This window comes from Urtica dioica, chromosome 9 (genome assembly GCF_054948205.1).
Source record: "Urtica dioica subsp. dioica isolate 48M chromosome 9, U.dioica_male_clone48M_v1_H2, whole genome shotgun sequence".
Classification (NCBI taxonomy): domain Eukaryota; kingdom Viridiplantae; phylum Streptophyta; class Magnoliopsida; order Rosales; family Urticaceae; genus Urtica; species Urtica dioica.
The window spans coordinates 15,569,767-15,590,719 of record NC_142764.1 but is presented as its reverse complement, the minus strand read 5'-3'; the positions used below and the strand labels follow the sequence as shown (position 1 = coordinate 15,590,719).

Sequence of the window (20,953 nt, the reverse complement as noted above, 5' to 3'; positions counted from 1 at the left end):
GAATGAGGAGGTCTATGTTGCCCAGCCTAAAGCTTTTGTAGATCCCGGCTCGCCTCAACATGTCTACAAGCTTAGAAAGGCTATCTACAGTCTCAAACAGGCACCTCGGCATGGTATGAAAGACTAACTCAGCTTCTTGTCCAAAATGGATATATTAGAGGTGGAGTTGATAAAATATTGTTCATAAAAAAAAGGGATGGAAATCTCATTGATTGCTCAAATCTATGTTGACGACATTGTCTTTGGAGGAATGTTGAACAAGATGGTGGACCTTTTTATGCGACAAATGCAATCTGAATTTGAAATGAGCATGGTTGGTGAGCTTAACTTTTTCTTAGGTTTTTAGATCAGACAGATGGATGATGGGGTTTTTATCTCTCAAAGTCAATATGCTAAAAACATTGAGAAGAAGTTTAGTCCGGAAAAGTCATCTCACAAGCAAACCCCTGCCGTTACTCATGTTAAACTCACTAAGGATGAGCTTGGTGAATCTGTTGATTAAAGTCTTTACAGAAGCATCATTGGTACTCTTCTCTACCTCACTGTCAGTCGTCCTGACATAGCCTATTCTATGGGGGTTTGAGCTCGCTACCAGGCTAATCTCACAGCTAGTCATATGTCTCAAGCCAAGCGTATTGTGAGGTACACTTCGGGAACTGCTGATTTTGGTCTTCTATACACTTTTGATACCTCTTCTACTCTTGTGGGATATTGTGATGCTGACTGGGCAGGTAGCACTGTTGATAGAAGAAACACATCTGGTGGATGTTTCTATCTGGGAAATAACCTTATTTCCTGGTTTAGTAAGAAGCAAAATTGCATTTCATTGTCCACAACTAAGTCTGAATACATTGCTACTGGAAGCAGTTGCTCTCAGTTACTTTGGATGAAACGATTGCTTGCTAAATATGGTGTCGGACAAGATGTCATGACATTGTTGTGCGACAATATCAGTGCCATCAATATTTCAAAAAATCCGGTCCAACATAGTAAGACAAAGCACATTGAAATCAGACATCATTTTATTCGGAATCTTGTGGAAGATAAGATTAAAATTGAATATATCCACACTGAGAAACAACATGTAGACATCTATACAAAGGCTTTGGATACAAAGGCTTTGTCAGACACATTGTCAATACATTGTGTGTGACATCTTGTCGTGACTACTCAAAATTTCAGTTACAAATATATCAGGATTTCCATATTCGGTACAAATTGCAATCGCATCTTAATAATTTTACATCATATATCTAGGACTTCCAGTGTGACTTGATGGAAGAATAATTCTCTTTCTAATTGTATTTACATCAGTATCTCCTCTTTTAATATCTTGTATACCTTGATATATTTTTGACCTTAAATTTTGTTGATTTTTTCGTACAAAAGCTAATCGATCTTCTTCTACATAGGCAAAGGCGTCGACTAAATATTGTTGAAACAATCTACCACTTCTTAGTGGAGTACTCTTATGATTATGACGTTATTGTAACTATTATACATGAAAGCCATATGTTGCAGCAGGTCTTCTTCAGTTTACTTTGTGGATCCAAGTTCACCCGAGACTCAAACTTTAAAAACAAGGTACACAATTAATTCTTATTTGACCAAAAAATATTAAATATTTAGTTATAAACAAGTCTGCATTAATATTTAATTAAATTACATAATTAATACAATTATTATATTTATTTTTGTTCACATATAGATTTGCCAACCAGATAAAAAAAAAAAATTGAGCTTCTACCACCAATAAAAGTGGTTGAATCCATAGATGAGCAAAAAACAAAACAAAAAACAGAAAGAAAACTAGCGAGCTTAAAAGTGCTGATCTGGTAGGTCATTTAAAATTTAACCAAGTTCTGTTTAAATTTCATTCTAATAACGTTAGTCTAAAAATTACATCTTTCATACTTTACAGAGTGCTAAATAAACGATCAAGGCTACAATCACAAATTTTGTTGCCCCACTTGCAACAAAACGGTCAAACCTTCAGGAACAACATGGTGGTGTGATGATCACACATTTCTACAAAGTCTCCAAGTACAATGGTATGTACCAATTATTCATAATAATTATTGATTAAATAGAAAAGACACTCAACTTCAATGTATTCATGAATATATTCATAATGTAGGTACATGTTGAATACTAAAATCAAAGATTATAATGGAGAAACAATAGTAACCCTTTTCGGGAAAAAAAAAAACAAAAAAAAAAACAAAACAAAACAAAACTTCTCAAATTTTGATACAGAAATCGTGTCATGCTAACATTAGATGAAGGTTATACTGATCAAACAATGATTCCCCCAGCAATTGAACGACTTAAAGGCCAACGTAAAATCTTCCAAGCTTATTTAAAGGCATACGGAGCATCTACAATATCAGTCTCTAAAATATTTGAAGATCAACTTCTAGACAACCATTGAACTCCCAGTTTCAACTAACTCCAACTTTGGTAAAAAAAAAAAATTCCAAAATCAAGGCAAAGAAGTCCGAAGTAATAAATTTGTAATATATTTTCTTTCAATCCCGAGTACTAATTGATCTAACTTTATTTTGTAACGCATCCGCGAAAGAGAAACACCATCATCCATCTCAAAGATAAAGTTTTTTAGGTAAATATCTATTATTTATGAAGAAAAAAACATACTACAAATACATATAACAAATTCCTTATGTTTTCCTCTTTACATTGTAACTTATAGAGACGAACATGAAGAGCATAAAAAAAAAAAAAAAACGATAACTTTTTGGCATGTGTCGCTCTTTTGAAAAATAAGGATGTAAAAACGTATGTATATGTATATATACCTGAGAAGGTCAAGAGTTTGGGAATGCAATAGATTTTGCTACAAAAGAATGTACACGCAAGCAATGCATAAGCTCCATAAAGGTACTTCCACATCGCTCTATTTATACTCCAATATAATACCTTTTTATTTTTATTTTTGCGTGTGAAAGCACCTTCATATTTTACAAACAAAATATGCAATGCAAGATTATGAATAAATTTTTGAATGACTGTGTTTATGAATATAGCTGAAGATATCTCATTTTGGATTTTTGGAATGCACCCAAAGGTGCTAAAATATTCCATGTTTTGAAAGGTAAGCATATACGTTTATTCTGTCCTCCAAAAGTAATAGGACAATGTTGAAAATTTAGAGATCCACATTGGATTTGTGAGCCACAAACTTACCATCACACTCTAAATTGTTTACAAACATAATTTGAATTACCTGTGATACTTGTAGGAATAGAGAGCTTATCTTAATTTTATTTATGCAGCCCGCAAAAGTCAACCCAACAAACTGGAATATTTTTGAAATGTTCGTCAAACTCTTTTTAATGGAATAATGCATGTGTATGTACGAGAAATACTTCTTTTTGGAAATCGATATTGTAGAAATTTTTTGGTGTAAATAAAGCATTTCTTTAAGAGTAAATATCTCTATTATGTAGACAGTTCTTTTGGTCCAATTACATATAGATATCATGTAATTAACCCTAACAAAGATTGATTAACGATACAAGAAAAATATCAGATTGCTTAAAAACTATACATATAAAAAAGAAACACAAAATTATCAAATTTATTTTGCTAATTAAAAAAAAAACTACAACCCGCAGGAACGCACGGGTTATATTCCTCGTCAATTTTATTATTTTCTTCAAATATAGGTCTACAACAATACAATTGCATGTCATGCAAACCAGTATATAACTGACACATTTAGCTAGAGGAAAAAATAGTACCTAAAAGATCTAAATCATCATTTTGTTCCAACAGAAAGCATCTTATTAGGGAGATTATAGTAAATCAACTTCTGCTCCGTATTTTCATCAATACCTCGTGGACCAATACATATTAACACATTGAACTAAAGGAAAAATTAGTACCCAAAAGATCCAAATCATTTTGTTCAACGAAAAGCATTTTATTAACAATTTTTAGAGACATTATAGTAAATTTCAACTTTTACTCCGTTTTAATAATGTACATAAATGACCAACGCGCACATGCATGAGCTTGTCTTTACTCAATGGTTGTTTCTCTAGTAGAACTCTGAACAAAATCAAAAGAGATGATATGTTGTCTGTGGTCACTAGTGAAGATCGGGCGAGTCAGGTTCTCTCCACTTCAACACGATTATCTCGTCAAAATAACTTTCAACTTAACAACATTCCATCTCCCAAAGCCTTCTTCGAAAAAGTTCTTGACAAGCAGCATTGCCATTTTTGCCGCAACGCTTCTCCTTATGCGCTTCCTCTAAATACTATACAAAAAAATATATATATTAAGAAAATGTTAGTAACTTAATTGTTCAAACCTATATGATAAATCAACCTTTTGACTCGACTAACTTTGGAAAACACACAATCCAATTCAACAAATTACGAACACAACAAAGATGGCTAAAACAATCAAGCTTTAGTTTCAAATCCAAATAACTTTAGATTTCACGATCAGTTTCAAGGAAAACTAAAACGTGAATTCGGTAGCAGCTATCACCAAAGGTTATTCAATTCAGAAACTTTAACAAATGACTGCTCAAAACTTAGCACCACAAGTCACATATTTATTTAATTCGGGCCGAGCATGACCAAAACAAATCTCATATTCACTAATCAATACAAAGAGTTACGATTCAAGAGCAGTGAAACAAATTCAATAACCAAATCTGAACTCATAATCTCATAATTCTACGAGCCCCTAACTCACATGCCAAACACGAGACGAGAGAATCATTATTTAATTAAGTAACACCATAATAACCAATTAATTCAAAAACACGGAAACAATTCAAAGGCACCAACTTCGAGTTCAAATCAAACCCGAGCAAAGAGACTGAATCTATTACATAATTCATACAATTTAAGTATAAAATATTTATTTAGTTTTATGTTAAATTAAAAAGTACATTTTAATCATTATAGGTCAAATGTCCCCTCATTTCAATCTTGCACTCAAGAAATTACTCTTGCAAATAGATCAAGTCATGGACTTTAAACAAATAAATTTAGTAGTTCTTAAATTATATAAAAAAAAATTACAAATTAAAATAATTTTTTTTTTAAGTATACCTGACAGCCGAGAATCTGTTCAGAGTAGGCTCGGTTGATTGTCAACGATACCAATTGCATGCCATGCTCTTCAATGTGACTGTATCTTATTCGAGTCATATTTGTCACAAAATACATTTATTACTTCGATAATATGATAAATATACCTACCCGATCTTATCAGAATACCAAAGTCTTTAACATAACATGACGCAGATCTTCATTTGAGCTGTTGTCATTAGATCCGTTTTCGAATCTGAAAAGTCATTAAAAAAAACATTTGATATTCAAATTAAAAAAAACGAAACCTCGAGACTAATATGGGTTTGCTTTCACTCATATCGGGCTCGATGTTTTCATTGTAGAGTGTTCTGGCCATCATTTTGACTAGGTTTGAAATGGAATTTTCCCACCAGTCATTTCCAAGCTGCACATAGAGGTCTCTCGTTTCCCACCTCCGAATGGCTTTTCGAATCTCTTTCGGAGTACGGACAAAAACGAGGTCAGATCTGAGGGTCATGTTTCCAAGATCGTTGTTGAGGCCGTTGTTGTAGCTCTTGACGGCGAGGTTGCGATTTCCAACTCTCAAGTACGTGGCGGCGAGGCAGACGCAGCCTCTGACCTAAGTCAGGTCGAGGCCTCGGTGTCATTAGATTGTTGTTGACCTCTACCTGACTTGGGTCAAAGGCTAAATCTGCCTCGTCGCCGCGCACTTGAGAGTTGGACATCGCAACCTCGCCGTCGAGAGCTGCAACAACGGCCTTTAACATCGATCCTGGAAACATGGCCCTTAGATCCGACCTCGGCGTCGTCCGTACTCCGAAAGAGATTCGAAAAGCCATTCGGAGGTGAGAAACGAGAGACCTCTCTATGCAGCCTAGAAATGACTGCTGGGAAAATTCCATTTCAAACAGTCAAAATGATGGCCAAAACACTCTACAATGAAAACATCGAGCCCGATATGAATGACATAAAACCCCTGTAAGTTTTGAGGTTTCGTTTTTTTCTTAATCAAAATATCAATTTTTTTGTTTTTTAATGATTTTTCAGGTTCGAAAACGGATCTAATGAAAGCAGCTGAAATGTAGATCTCAGTCATGTTATGAGTTATGTTAAGTACTTTGATATTCTGACAGGGTCGGGTAGATATATGATATCTACACTATTATATAAGTAATAGATGTATTTTGTGACAAATATGACTCGGATAAGATACAGAGCCACATTGAAGAGCATGGCGTGCAATTGGTATCGTTCCCAATCAACCGAGCCTACTCCGAACAGATTCTCGGTCGTCAAGCATTCTTAAAAAATTAACTTTAATTTGTAACATTTTTTCAATAATTAAACTACTAGATTTATTTGTTTAAATATAGGATGTCCAGGACTTAACCCATTTGCAAGAGGAATTTCTTGAGTATATGATGAAAATTAGGGGATATTTGACCTATGATGATTACAAGGTACATTTTAAATTTAACATAAAAATAAATATATATTTTATACTTAAATCTTATGAATTATGTAATAGATTCAGTCTCTCTGCTCGGGTTTAATTTGAACTCGAAATTGAGGCTTAAGGATTGTTTCCGTGTTTTAGAATTAATTGGTTATTGTGGTGTCGCTGAATTGGATAATGATTTTCTCGTCTTGTGTTTGGCCTGTGAGTTAGGGGGCTCGTTGTGGAATTATGAGATTTTGATTTTTAGTTCAGATGTGGTTATTGAATTTGTTTCATTGCTCTTGAATCGGAGAATCGGAGCTCTATTTGTGTCGTCGAGTTGATTAGTGAATATGAGATTACTTTTGGTTATTCTCGGCCTGAATTAAATAAATCTGTGACTTGTGAGGTTAAGTTTTGATTAGTCATTGATTAGAGTTTCTGAATTGAATAACTTTTGATGATAGTTGCTACCTAATTCACGTTTTAGTTTTCTTCGGAACTGATTGTGAAATCTAAAGCTATGCAGATTTGAAACTAAAGCTTGATTGTTTTGAGCCGTCTTTGTTGTGCTCGTAATTCGTTGAACTGGATTGTGTGGTTTTCAAAGTTAGTTGAGTCAAAAGCTAGATTAATCATATAGGTTTGAGCCATTGAGTTATTCTGAATATATTTTTGGTATAGTATTTAGAGGAAGCGCAGAAGAAGAAGAAGCAAATGGTGAAGAAAAAGGACAAGTACTTTATTCACCACATTGTCTTACGTTGCGGCAAAAAGGGCGATGTTTAGCTTGTCAAGAACTATTTCGAAGAGGGCTTTGGGTGTTGTGAAGTTGAAAGTTATCTTTGACAAGATAATCTTGTTGAAGTGAAAAGAACCTGGCTCGACTGATCTTCATTAGTGACCACACACAACAAATCATCTCTTTTGATTTTGTTCAGAGTTCTACTAGAGAAGCAACTATTGAGTAAAGATAAGCCCACACACACACACACACTATATATATATATATATATATATATATATATATATATATATATATATATATATATATGTTGGTCATTCTATACTAAAAACGAAGCAAAAGTTGATTTATTATAATTTCCCTTAAAAATATTGTTAATAAATATTTTCTATTGAACAAACTGATTTTGATCTTTGGGTACTAATTTTTCCTTTAGTTCAATATGTCAATATGTACTGGTACACGTGGGCATGACATGCAATTGTATTGAAGAAACTACGGAGCAAAAGATGATTTACTATGATCTCCCTATGAAAATTGTTAATAAAATGTTTATGTTGAACAAATTGATTTGGATCGTTTGGGTACTAATTTTTCTCTTAGCTCAATGTGTTAGTAATGTACTGGTCCACGTGAGCATGACATGCAACTGCATTGTTGTACACTAATATTTGAAGAAAATAGTAAAATTGTAGAGGAATATATCCCGCTCGTTATTGCCGGTTATGTTATCTTTTTTTAATTAACAAAAGAAATTTGATAATTTTTTGTTTCTTTTTTATGTGTATAGATTTTAAGCAATCTGATATTTTTCTTGTATTTTAGTCAATCTTTTTAGGGTTAATTACATGATATCTATATGTAATTGGAACAGAATAACAATCTACATAATAGAGATATTTACTCTTAAAGAAATGCATTATTTACACCCAAATTTTTTTTCTACGGTATCGATTTCCAAAATGTTGTATTTCTCATACACACATATTTATATATATACATGCACATGCATTATTTCATCAAGAAGAGTTTGATAGACATTTAAAAAATGTTCAAATTTGTTGGGTTGACAATAAAATTCAGATAAGCACTCAATTCTTACAAGTATCACAGGTTACTATTCTAGAGTGTTTGGAAAGAATTAGAGTTCTGTTCTGGAGGGTGTTTACGATGAGATCTCTATAAGTCTCAGACAATTAGGCCGAAGCTGTCCAAAGGGCCTTTTTTTCTATAAACCCAAAAGAGGCCTTTTTTCAAATCAAACACAAATCTAAGCAACAACCATCACAAATCGTTCATGAAAACCCCCAAATTTTCACTCCAGGTTTTCAGCCAAAAACACTAATTTCGGACCAAATTAAAATTCCAAAAATAAACAAATCAACACAACAAGAACATTGAAATCATCATCAGCATCACCAATATCGTCAAAATAATAATATGAGAATGTATGGTAAGTACGAAGTACCAGTGTCGGTGTCAGAGACCAAAGATTGAGGTTCAGCCATGAATCACATAAAAAAACCAAGCTAGGCTATAGAGCTACTAAGAAAGGAACCATGAAGCTGAAAACCATACATGCGCTTCAAAACAGAAAACATCACTTCTACAGCCATGTGCTCTCACAAGCTAAGTGAAAAGAATGCAAGGACATGGTCAACAAGAATATAACAAAAAAATTCACCATCATGATGTAAATACTAAATGCATTAAGTTAACACAAGCATTTACACTTCCATGCTTGAAAAACTAAGTTTAAAACTTCGGTTTTCAACGTTTAGACATAATACTATTATTATTTTTGTTAGATAGAACTATAAAAAAAAATTATAGAGGTCTTAAAATTGAATCAACTTGAAATGCACCAAATAATACAAAGTTGATCGCACAAAATATACAAACTTCCGTAAGGGAGCCAAAAGACAAAAGATGAAAAGAAGAAAGAACTAATCGACGAGCAAAAATTTTGATCCGACTAACTGTGAGTGAGTAATCACTCTAAAATTTATCAAGATCTATCCATATTCATCATTGTGTATGTTGATCCAAAACTATCAGAAGAAACAAAGCAAAACTAACTGCTAATAAAAAATGGCGATAAATTTTTAACAAAAAGCTATATGATCTTTATCCACAATTTCAAGGCCATGGAAGCACATATCTCGGAATCCAACCAATTTCACAGTCCAATTCAGACCTAAAACTCGAAGGAATTTAGGGTTCTTATTTACCTTGATGTAGATCTGATCGAACGAGCTTGGTTCTCTTATCTTCAACCTGGAACAACCAACCGAGAGAAATGTCAAACCCTAGTTTGAAGAAGAAGAGAAATAAGAAAGAAAAAAGGTGTAGAGAAGAAGAAGAAGAAGATGACGAGACTCACCCTCCGCCAATTCCCGTCCTCTTTTCCGGCAAGAAAACTCCGACTCTCTCTTGCTTTCTCTCTTTCTTTCTTTCCTTCTGTTAAGATATCAGAAGAAATGACAGGAATCAATGAGTAAAACGCTGTTGATGTCTGTCGTTTTACTCTCCCAACAATACCCCTGATATTTACCTTCAGAGAGTTCTAGACTTTGGTGACGTGTCTATCTCAGCAGACCAGTGATATTTTCTGGTACAATTCATATTAGACCGTTGCTCATACGAGGACAAGCTCAAGGACGATTGGCAGCTATTATACAGCTTTTATTTATGCCTTTTACACTTTAATTTATGGTAGATAGCCTACAGTGTAGAGATGTGTGTAAGACTGATTGAATACAATACAGCTTATTTCCCATTTATGGAATTCTCTCTTTATTGATTTATTCATACCTTCCTTTCTTTCTCTGTTTCTCTCTCTCCTGATACTCTTTGATCGCACAAAGTGGAGGAGTAAAGAGAGTCTGTAGTAATGAGATTATTCCAAAACTATTACATTTAGAAAGTTATTTACCAAGATCTAATAAATTTTTTTTATTTAAAAATTATTATGACTAAGTTTATCAATAAACATCGATTTATTGACATAAATTATCATACTTTTGGAATAAATAAATTTTGGTCAAAAACTTTTTATATAGTCATTTTTTTGGAATAATTCTCTTTTTAATCGTGGTCCAATTAATTATATTTTAGAAAGAAAAAAAATGAACAAAATACTACCATTTCATAACCCAATTTTCACTTTTCATCAAAAATTATAATTTGAACAAAAATACTAGTGGGCCTAGTATGCAAATACTCTTTTGCTCATCTTTAATTTTTTTTTTTCCTCTCTCTCTCTCTCTCTCTCTCTTAACAAAGAAGGATTTAACGTTTTTCAGGAGCTTCATGTTCAAGAACGATTTGTAATTTTTTTTTAATTTTGGATTATAGTTAAAGATTTATTGACATCGTTGTCTTTTTATTAACATTGATGTCAATAAATCTTCAAACAATGATAGGAAAATCCTATGAAGATTTATTGACATCGATATAAGGCAAATATGTCAATAAAATTTCAAACGAATTCCCAGATTTTTCATTTTCTTAATTTTTTCAAATTTTCCAAAATAAAAATAAAAATCGTAATGTTGACAATGTCAATAAATAATATAGACTATTGACGACCATGTAAATAAACTAAACAATTTATTGACAATAATATCAATAAACCATACAAATTAATGTCAATATTACTGCTAGTTATTGACAATAATATCAATAAAAATATTATTGACATTTATGTGTCAATTGTTGACATCTATGTGCCAATCGTTGACATGTGTCAATTATTGACATTTATGTCAACAAATTATGTCAATTGTTGACATGGTCAATCAACTTTCTTGTGTTGTCATTTGTTGACATATATATTATGGGTGTAGGAATCAGCCTCACCTCTTAAATCCATCAGTTGGGCCTCAGCCCACGAAATCAAGCCCGACAGACAAAGACAACATGATTTGAGATTTCAGCCCAACCACCTCGTCACATGCCCAGGCCCAATCCGAAGCTTCTCGGCCTTCTGCCAAGGAGAAGTCAAAGCTCACCACTCGTTCAACCCGGAAGAAGTGCTCTTCACCTGATTCTCTCGCCACTTCAGATCAAGTCAGCGCGTGCATGGCATCTCAAAGTCCTTAACGCCGACCACGTGTCTTCCAGATCGACGACAGAGAGATGACGACCCCAACTATAAATAGACAAAAATCAAGACTTCTCCACCACGTGACTCTCACTATTAATTTACTCTGATATTGTATTTCGAATTTGTACTTAAGCTTTGTTGAGCTCGCTATTTCTTAGTTTGTCGAGCTCGACCCCAGTTTTACTAAGTTCAATTTGCTTGCAATACAATCATTTGATTTGTTATTCATTACTTATCGTTATTATTAAGCTTATTTTGATTCTATTACGACGAATTCTTGAGATCTATATAAATATAAATAAATACAATACACAAGTATGATATATAGTTTCGTGATTATTGAGGGATCGAATCCGGCATCAACAATTTGGCGCTGTCTGTGGGAAATTCTATCAAGAATTCTAACCTCAAAGAATTGAGCTAAGCTCGATTTCGAAAAATATGGCTCACGAAAACGAACAAATCGAGATGAATCCAGGGGTCACCTCCGAGATAAAAATTCTTCTTAAAACTCTAGTCAAGAAAATCGTGAATTTCAGAGGTCCACTAAGGTAACTTTGGAATATTTGACCACCAAGCAGGCCGCACTCAGGGCCGATTACGACGCTGACAAGGTTGCGGCTGCTACTGCGGGCTCGTCATCTCATCAGGTCGGAGAGAGAGGTGGGGGACGAGCTCTCCCAACTGTGACCAATTTGGATTTCTCTAGAATCCTGGTCACCCGACTAGAGCATGTTCTTCCTACCCCGTGTTCCAGCCCTGAATGAAATTGCAATCCGGGCTCGTCACCCAAACTGCTCAGCCGAGCTCGAGCAGGCTTCCACCTCCACCTCTTGGAGCTCCAACAGCTCGACCAGGGATCTATGGAGCAATTTCCATCAGGAATTGGAACTCCTAGTGAACCGAGCTCGTTGAGCGCCGCATGAGCATCAACTCGTCGAGGGAAGCCCCCAATGTCCACTGACCCTGCAATAAACTTGATAGACATTCCAGCTAGGAATCAGTCTGATCCCGCAGTGGAGATACCAATGTCACCAAAATGACCACAGAAGGAATTGAGATCGCGACCACTAGGTCCGAGCCAGCCAAAATGGAAGCTTTTCGCAAGATGATAGAGGACAGATTCTGAGCTATACACTCCAAGATGCACTCAGCAACCAATTCGGCCTTGAAATCGATTGCATAGTGGCTGAAACGAACGAACCCCTTTCGCCCACAACATAAGCAGGGTTAAGATCGGAGACGCTAGAAAAGTCAGACTCCCGAAATATTCTAGAACGACCAACCCGAAGTCCCATATGACAGCATTCTGTATTGCTATGGGCTGAGCTCACCTCTACGAGCATGAGCTGGAAGTCGGCTACAGTCAGTTGTTCGCTGAGAACCTGATTGTAGCTGCGCTGGACTTGTTCTCAATACTTGAGGAGGGCTCGATCAAAAAATTTCAAAAAACATTGACTGAGTTCCTCAAGCACTACTCCATGCTCGTCGAGGATGAAACGACCATGGCTAATCTGTGGAACACACAGCAGACTGACTCCGAGACCCTCAAGAGTTACATGACCCATTTCAAGAGCTTCATGGTGAAAATCTCGAATATCGACAACGATTCGGCCTTAACAGCCTTGAAGAATAGCCTCTAGCATGACTCTTATTTCCGTGAGGAAATGACAGTCAACATGCCACCTACCATCGAAGGTGCGATCCATCGAGCATCTAATTTTGTAAAGGCTAAAGAAGCGATGAGCATTTTGGAATGGGAATTGATTTTCGGCCCGATTCACGATTCCAAACGATCCACTCACGTGTTGACACGTGGCAACAAACTGCCACGTGTCAACACGTGAGTGGATCGTTTGGAATCGTGAATCGGGCCGTATAGCATTGCTCTTTTGGAATAGAGGCATAACGGCAAGAAAGCCCCTCAATGGATGTCCACCTCTGAAAGTTCACAATCTCAAGGAGGAGGACACAACAAGAAAGGTAATGCCACATCCAAGAATGCCGATGCCCCACCTAGTTTTGCATTCAACGTGATCCGGAGGCTAAAAAAATGGACCTGTGATCCGGATGCTTATTGTGAATTTCACAAAAGCAACGGGCATGGCACCCTCAATTGCGAGACAAAGATGAAAGTTTTGGCTTCACTAAAGGCGAGTTGAAAGTAATCAACTTAGGACCCCCCCTAAGAATAAAAACTTCAACTCAAAGCCTCGTGGGAACCCCTTTCCCGGTAAGAGAGGAAGATACGCAATCTGACCCACAAACAAAACCAAGAATCGACTGTATCATAAGAGGATTGAAGTTTTGTAGGGAATCAATTAATTCCATCAAAGAATACCAACGTAAGCTCAAAAACACTCCTCAAGCACCCGAATTAGGAGAGATCAGGAAGAATCTTTGATCACCTTCAAGGACAGCGAAGCAAGGAGATTAGTCACGCTCACGCCTTACGACGATGCACTAGTAATTGATTTAGATGTGTCAACCTGCATCGTAGCACACATCTTGATTGATGGGGGAAGCCTTGTGGACGCAATCTTCATAAGCACTCTGAAGAAAATGAACATCGAAGATTCCAACGTCAAACGGGAATCCACCGAGCTGACTTGCTTCACTGGATTGGTAACACCATCTATGGGAGTAATGAAGCTTCCCGTCAAGGCAGCCGAAATCAAGAAGATTTTCAAATTTGTGCTCCTCGACTGCCTGTCTCCATTCAACATAATAATGGGACGACCATGGATCCACGACATGAAGGTTGTGCCATCCACTTACCACTAGTGTATTCATTTTCCAACTCCAGAATGGGTCAAGGAAATACGTGATAGTCAGGAAGCATCTAGAATATGCTACATGAGCAACCACAAATTGAAAACAGAAGAAACCGGTGGCAGTCAATAGCAATTAATGACCATCGTCGATGCCGCATCTACTCGTGACATAAAAGCGGAAGAAGAACGTTCGGAAGAACAAGATTCCCCACATCTTGAGTTAACCACCCAGATTCAACTCGATGACGCCAATCCCGAGCATCGCGTCAAGATCGAAGCCAAGCTGAAAGGAAGCCTAAGATGAGAGATAATAACATTCTTGAAAAGAAATAAGAAAACTTTTGCATGGACCACTGAGGACATACCGGACATAAGCATCAAAGTTTCATCTCATCAACTCAACTTCAATTCAAGCTTCAAGCCTATAAAACATAAAAGAAGGAAATTGGGACCAGATAGGGCCAAGGTCATCAACGACGAAGTAGATCAACTTCTGAACGTTGGATCAATCCGAGAGGTAAAATACCCAGATTGGTTAACCAACACAGTCGTACTAAAGGAAAAGAACAGAAAGTGGCGTGTCAGCATCGACTTTACCGATCTAAACAAAGCATGTCCCAAGAACAACTTCCATTTACCACTCATCGATCAACTTGTCAAAGCCACAACAGGACATAAAATGTTGTCTTTCATGGATGCCTTTTTCAGGATACAACTAAATCCTTATGCACCCCGAGGACCAAGAAAAACGGCTTTTATCACAGATCGATGGATCTATTGCCATAAAGTAATGTCCTTCGGTCTAAAAAACGCCAGTGCAACATATCGGAGACTTGTAAATAAAATGCTCGCCGAAAAAATTGACAACAATATGGAAGTTTATATCGATGACATGTTGGTTAAATCACTCCGGGAGACGGACCACGTTGTGCATTTAAAGGAATGCTTCAAAATACTAAACAAGTATAAAATGAAGTTGAACCCGACTAAATGATCGTTCTGAGTTTCTTTTGGAAAATTTATCGGATGACCGGAAGAATCGCGGCACTAAACCGATTCATATCCCACTCAATCGACAAATGCTTACCCTTTTATAGCTTACTCAAGGGAAATAAGAAGGCCGAATGGAACGAAAAATGTGAAGAAGCATTCGCTCAACTGAAAGAATACTTAGCCACTCCACCAATTATGGCCAAGCCCGTAGATGGGGAACCTCTCTACCTATATGTCACAGTTTCCAACACACCTGTAAATAGCGTATTATTACGAGATGATCGTGGAGACCAAAAGCCAGTCTTCTATATAAGAAAATCCCTCGGCAACGCCGAAACAAGGTCCTGCTATGGAGAAATTAGCTCTAACAGTTGTCACGACCGCTAGGAAACTAAGACCATAGTTTCAGTCACATACGATCATCGTGATGACCACTCAACCCCTGAGAACCTTTCTTCATAGCTCAAATCAGTCTGGGAGATTGACCAAATGGGCAATTGAACTCAGCGAGTATGACATCGAATTTCGAGCAAGGACATGTGCAAAATCACCAAGTTCTGGAAGATTTCCTTGTAGAACTACCCCGGGATGAGCCCGAAGCCAAATTTGAGGACATAATTTGGACCTTGAAAGTGGATGGTGCTTCTTTGAAAAAGGGAACCGAAATAGGTATCCACATGGTATCACCCCATGGCGAAGTGATCGAAAAATCGTTCTGACTCGACTTCACTGCCTCAAACAACGAAACCGAGTACGAAGCCTTCATCGCAGGAATACAATTAGCAAAAGCACGTGGCGCCAAAAAAGTAAGTGCGTACTATGACTCACAACTCATCGCCAACTAGTTTAGCAGGGAGTTTGAAACATGTGATGAGCTAATAAGGCTTACATGAAGATAATTTGAGAATTGGCAATAAATTTTGATGTCTTCAAACACACCATAATCCCTAGAGGAGATAATACGTTCGCCGACACATTGGGTGCGCTGGCTTCGACATCTGACCCGTAACTCACTCGGATCATCCCGGTAGAGGTAATCAAACAACTTTATATCGTCATTATCATTAATAACATATTGAAAATAGAAGTGGGGGACTAGAGAGGCGAGATCTTAAAGTACATCACTAATGGAGATACTCCGAACGATAAGCAAAAGAGGCGCAAATTGAAACAAATTTGCACCAGATTTTGCATACTCGATGTTGTCATTTTCAAGAGAAGTTTCTCCGGTCCTTACCTTCGATGCGTCTTTAAGGGTGAATCGACTCACATTCTCTGTGAGGTACACGAAGGAGGATGCGGGAACCATGCTTGAGAAAGAGCCTTAACATTCAAAATCAAAATGCAAGACTATTTTTTTACCTACAATGATCGAAGATTGTGAAAAACGCTCCCGACGCTGCGCAAAATGCCAAAAACATGACCGAGACTAGGTGTAATTCCTCTGACCACGCAAAATGAAGAAATAAAAACATCGGAGTTTGATGTCGTTGTTCTGTACATTTACTAAGTAGCTTGTTTGTGTAACATGTGTTTTCATTTGACTAATATAGATGTATTTTTATTTAATCATTTCTTGTTATTCTGTTTTGGGCCAACCTATTTTTTTTCTCTATGAAAATAAATATGGCGAAATCCACTTCCTATTTTATCAAACCTTGAAATGTAAATGGTTCTTATAAGCATTTGGGATTGCATAGAGTATGCGGTTCGTGGGACGGGTATTGGCTCACTGAGAGTTTACTTCACGACGGAGATGCCATTTTTGGAGGCTTGGCCTATTGAGGTTGAACAATGTGCAATGAACGAAGAGAGTTAATTATCATAAAGCTTTTATCTTATACTTTTATGGTTGCGGTGTAAAGGAATAAATAAGAATGGTTACAGGTGTTTGGCAACAAAAAGACATGCTTTGTTTACTTTGTTATTATTTGCTCTTCTTTTCTTTTTTGTTCTGATTTTTGGTATATAAAAATCTACCATTGCCCATTTCATTAAAACCCAAACCAAATTGTATATTCACATATCGTATAGAGCTCCATTTTGTAAAAAAACAAAAGAGTCCATTCAATGGAGGCCATGAGGAAAAGACTGTCTCACATATCATATAAGTCTTTGATGATGAACCATTTGATTTTTTTAGCATAAATATTGAAGAAATTATGTCTTCTATGTCAATAAATCATGTCATTTGTTGATAATTATGTCAACAAATTGTGTCGATTATTAACATCTATGTTGAGAGCTAAAATAATAATATATATAAAAATTATAGTGTAGTAACCCTCTTTTTTGGAATTTAACAACGTATAAATCAACAATAATCGGTCCAAATATAATTCCTGATTTTATTGTTTTAAGTGCTTGATCTAACTTCATGTTGAACACTCTTGTTGTTATATCATGTCTATTTTCTACTTTTTGTCCAAGAATTATAGATAATGCTCTTTTAATTTCGGGCCATTTTGGATTGCATGTAAATGTTACAAATAAATCAAGATTTTCATATTTTCTACAAATTACCATCGCATCTTGATAATTTTGCATAATATATCTAGGACTTCCAGTGTGACTTGATGGAAGAATAATTCTCTTTCATCGTTATCTCCTCTTATAATAGCATCTTGTATAGCTTGATATATTTCTGACTTCAAATTTTGTTGATTTTTTCATACAAAATCTAATTGATCTTCTTCTACATAGGCAAAGGCGACGACTAAATATTGTTGAAACAATCTACCACTTCTTAGTATAGTATTCTTATGATTATGATGTTGTTGTATTTGGTAGCAATATACAACTCTCATTGGAATTCTTTTCCGTATAGGTTTTTTCTTTAAATGATCAATATTTCACTTTAAATTTGGTATGTATCTATCTTCCCCATATGGAATGAGTAACAGATATTACAATGGCATATATGAGGGATGTAATTTCGTGATTCTTTGTAGATTATTTGATTTTGTTTCAACTATGATATCTTTTCCCGTTTCATAATCTCCAACGTCACTAACTATCAATCCACGAATGTCATTTAATGTTGGTAAGTCATATTGATTAGAATCAGAATTTCTACGACCTAAAAGTCAAAGTCTTATACATGCAATATTTGTTGCTTTACATATATCTCTTATAGTTCTAAAAATAACATATGAAGATTCCGTAATTAATCTTGAAGAGTCATCAAATGAAAGTGTTGACATTCTATTTTGGATTTCATTCTCTGTGTCAATAGGTAATAAAGATCCCAATAAATGATGCATTTGACCACATATTTTAAAAATATATGGACCATGAGAGCTATTTATGTTTAAATTTATATTTGCTTCAAAAAATGTAAAAGCCATCATTGAATTCAATGTGCGAATGTTTTTTTTTTCGTTTTCAGTATACACTTTCTGGTGCTATTCTAGTGATATTGGTGCTACTTCTTGCGGTTTTATTTTCATATTACAATTTTGTGTTGTTCTTGTTGGACTGTAATGGGATGAAGTCGATGGTCTAGAAGTAGGGTTTGAAATTTCAGTATCTAAGTATTTAGTATTTCTCAGCATAATATTGTATTTAGACTATTTATATGTTCTTTGACCATGATCATATAAAAAAAATATTTATATGTTCTCTACGCATACGCATGACTTATAAATTTCAACGAAAAGAACATGACATAATAGTGGTTAGTTCAAGAACCAAGAGTGAATGCAATAACATATATATATATATATATATATATATATATATATATATATAATGTGTTTTAGTAAAATGTCGAGTTTAACCTTTGATTTTCAAAAATGTCGAGTTCATACCTTTTGTTTAACTAAAATGACGAATTTTTTTTCTGAAATGAATAATAGTATCACAAATCTCCATTTCATTGATATTAACTCTTATATAAGAAAAATATAATCAAATACAAAGTAATACCCTAACTTCCAAATTCCCAATTTTAAAATAAAAATAGCCTTAAATTGAAGTTAAATAATAAAATTCATATCTCCCAAGAGACGACTTCATTCTGTGTTCAAATTGCAACTCTAAATCCTGGATTCTCTATTCGAATATGTGATTTTGATGACTATCATCTGCCGATTTTTACCCATTTGTCTTTTTCTGTGTTCTTCACGACTAAGAGACAGCTGTTTATATTTTAGTTTTTAAATAAATTACATATATGGCGTAAATGAAATATAATAATTAGTTTTTACATATAAATGTTATAGTCAACGTCAATGAAAATTCAATAAAAATAAAATTCGTGACACTGTTGTCTATTTCAGGGTATAATTTTGTCATTTTAATTAAACAAGGGGAGTGAACTCGATATTTTTCAAAACTAAAAGTTAAACTCGATATTTCACTTAAATACAAAGTATATATGTTATATGTGTCATTTTCCCTTAACATCTAATAAAAAAAATATAAACAAATAAACATTCATTTTTTAAATTAAAAAATTGACACGTAGTGCATATGTAATTTTTTTCCTTGCTATTTTATAGGAATTTTGTTTACCATTTTTGTTTATAGAGATGAGAGGTTCGAATACGTATAAGTTGAAAATCAACTATTAATTACAGCCAATAAATAAATAATCTAATTTTCAATCTATTTTGGTCATATCTTAGTGATAGTCATGACACAAGGGATGACTTAGGTGAATTATTATATCAAAAAATTGGCTACGTAAGCCACCTAAACTATAGGAATTGTAAATTAGTCAACCTTTGGTAAATACTTTGTAAATAGCCAACTTGCATACGTGACAGCCTATTAACTACCTAAAATATATGTTTGGCTGTGTTAAATAAGTATTTTATTAATCTGTTAATAAGTTTATTTTGCTATTTATAATAAATTAACCAAATGTGTGATATATCTCAATTCACTAAATCCGTTTGGCTATATAACTTAATAACCCTTATTATATTTACTAAACTGTAAGCAAGCATATTTACTTGTCAGTTGTATTGAAAAAGAAAAAAAAATACTGCCTATAGTAAGAGCATTGTAATTGAAAATTGGTCTATTTAATGAATGAAACGACTTACATGTAAAATAGGTGATTTGTTTAAGCAACAACACTGAGAGAGCAACAATCAAACTAAATACTTAAAAAAGATTAGGAAGACAAATAAATGATCATGATTTATTTTCTATCCCATATCCATAACTAAATACAGCATCATTCTAGATATATAAATAGTTTAAATTTTGTAATCATAATTTAAATGCTGGATGAAAAAATATACACAAATAATTTATTCTTTTATCAACACATATATGTATATTGTATGTATTAATCTATTGATATAACCAAAGAATATTATCTGTAGTAAAAACAAATCATTTTTATACGAGACCTACTGGGCCTAATAACTAGTTATGAAGACAAAAAGTAATTTGAGAGTCCTCCAACATTTCAAGAGAATTTTTTGGATTCTTGGGCCTAGGAGACCTATTGAGCCCTAAACTCTTCAGTCCTGTTACCAAGTTTAGTCTGATTACTTATAAACAAGTAACAAATTTCACTACATTAGTGACATGTATATAACTATTAGTTACAAGTTTATTACTAATTCACGTAGATTAGTTACATATAGGTAACTATTTAACTGAAATTAGCATATTACACATTTATCCCAAAATATGTACCAACACATAGTAATAAATAGTTACAAAACACTTGTCCCAAAATACATACAAAACAGTTGTCCCATAATACATACACAACGTAGTCCCAAATTAGGTTCACTAAATATAATTCTCCAAATCAGATTCACCAGATGTACTTGCTATTTTTTGGGCACCGTGCTTTTAGAG

At 34.7% G+C, this 20,953-nt stretch overlaps 1 long non-coding RNA gene across 1 annotated transcript; it reads right to left on the bottom strand.

The window, feature by feature from the left end:
• Positions 1–3,965: 3,965 nt before the first annotated feature.
• Positions 3,966–9,803, bottom strand: LOC149385259 (uncharacterized). The gene is made up of 3 exons (XR_016301296.1): positions 9,639–9,803; positions 9,487–9,532; positions 3,966–4,282 (listed from the first exon to the last, which is right to left on the bottom strand). It is a non-coding gene; the product is annotated as an uncharacterized LOC149385259 (long non-coding RNA).
• Positions 9,804–20,953: the final 11,150 nt, after the last annotated feature.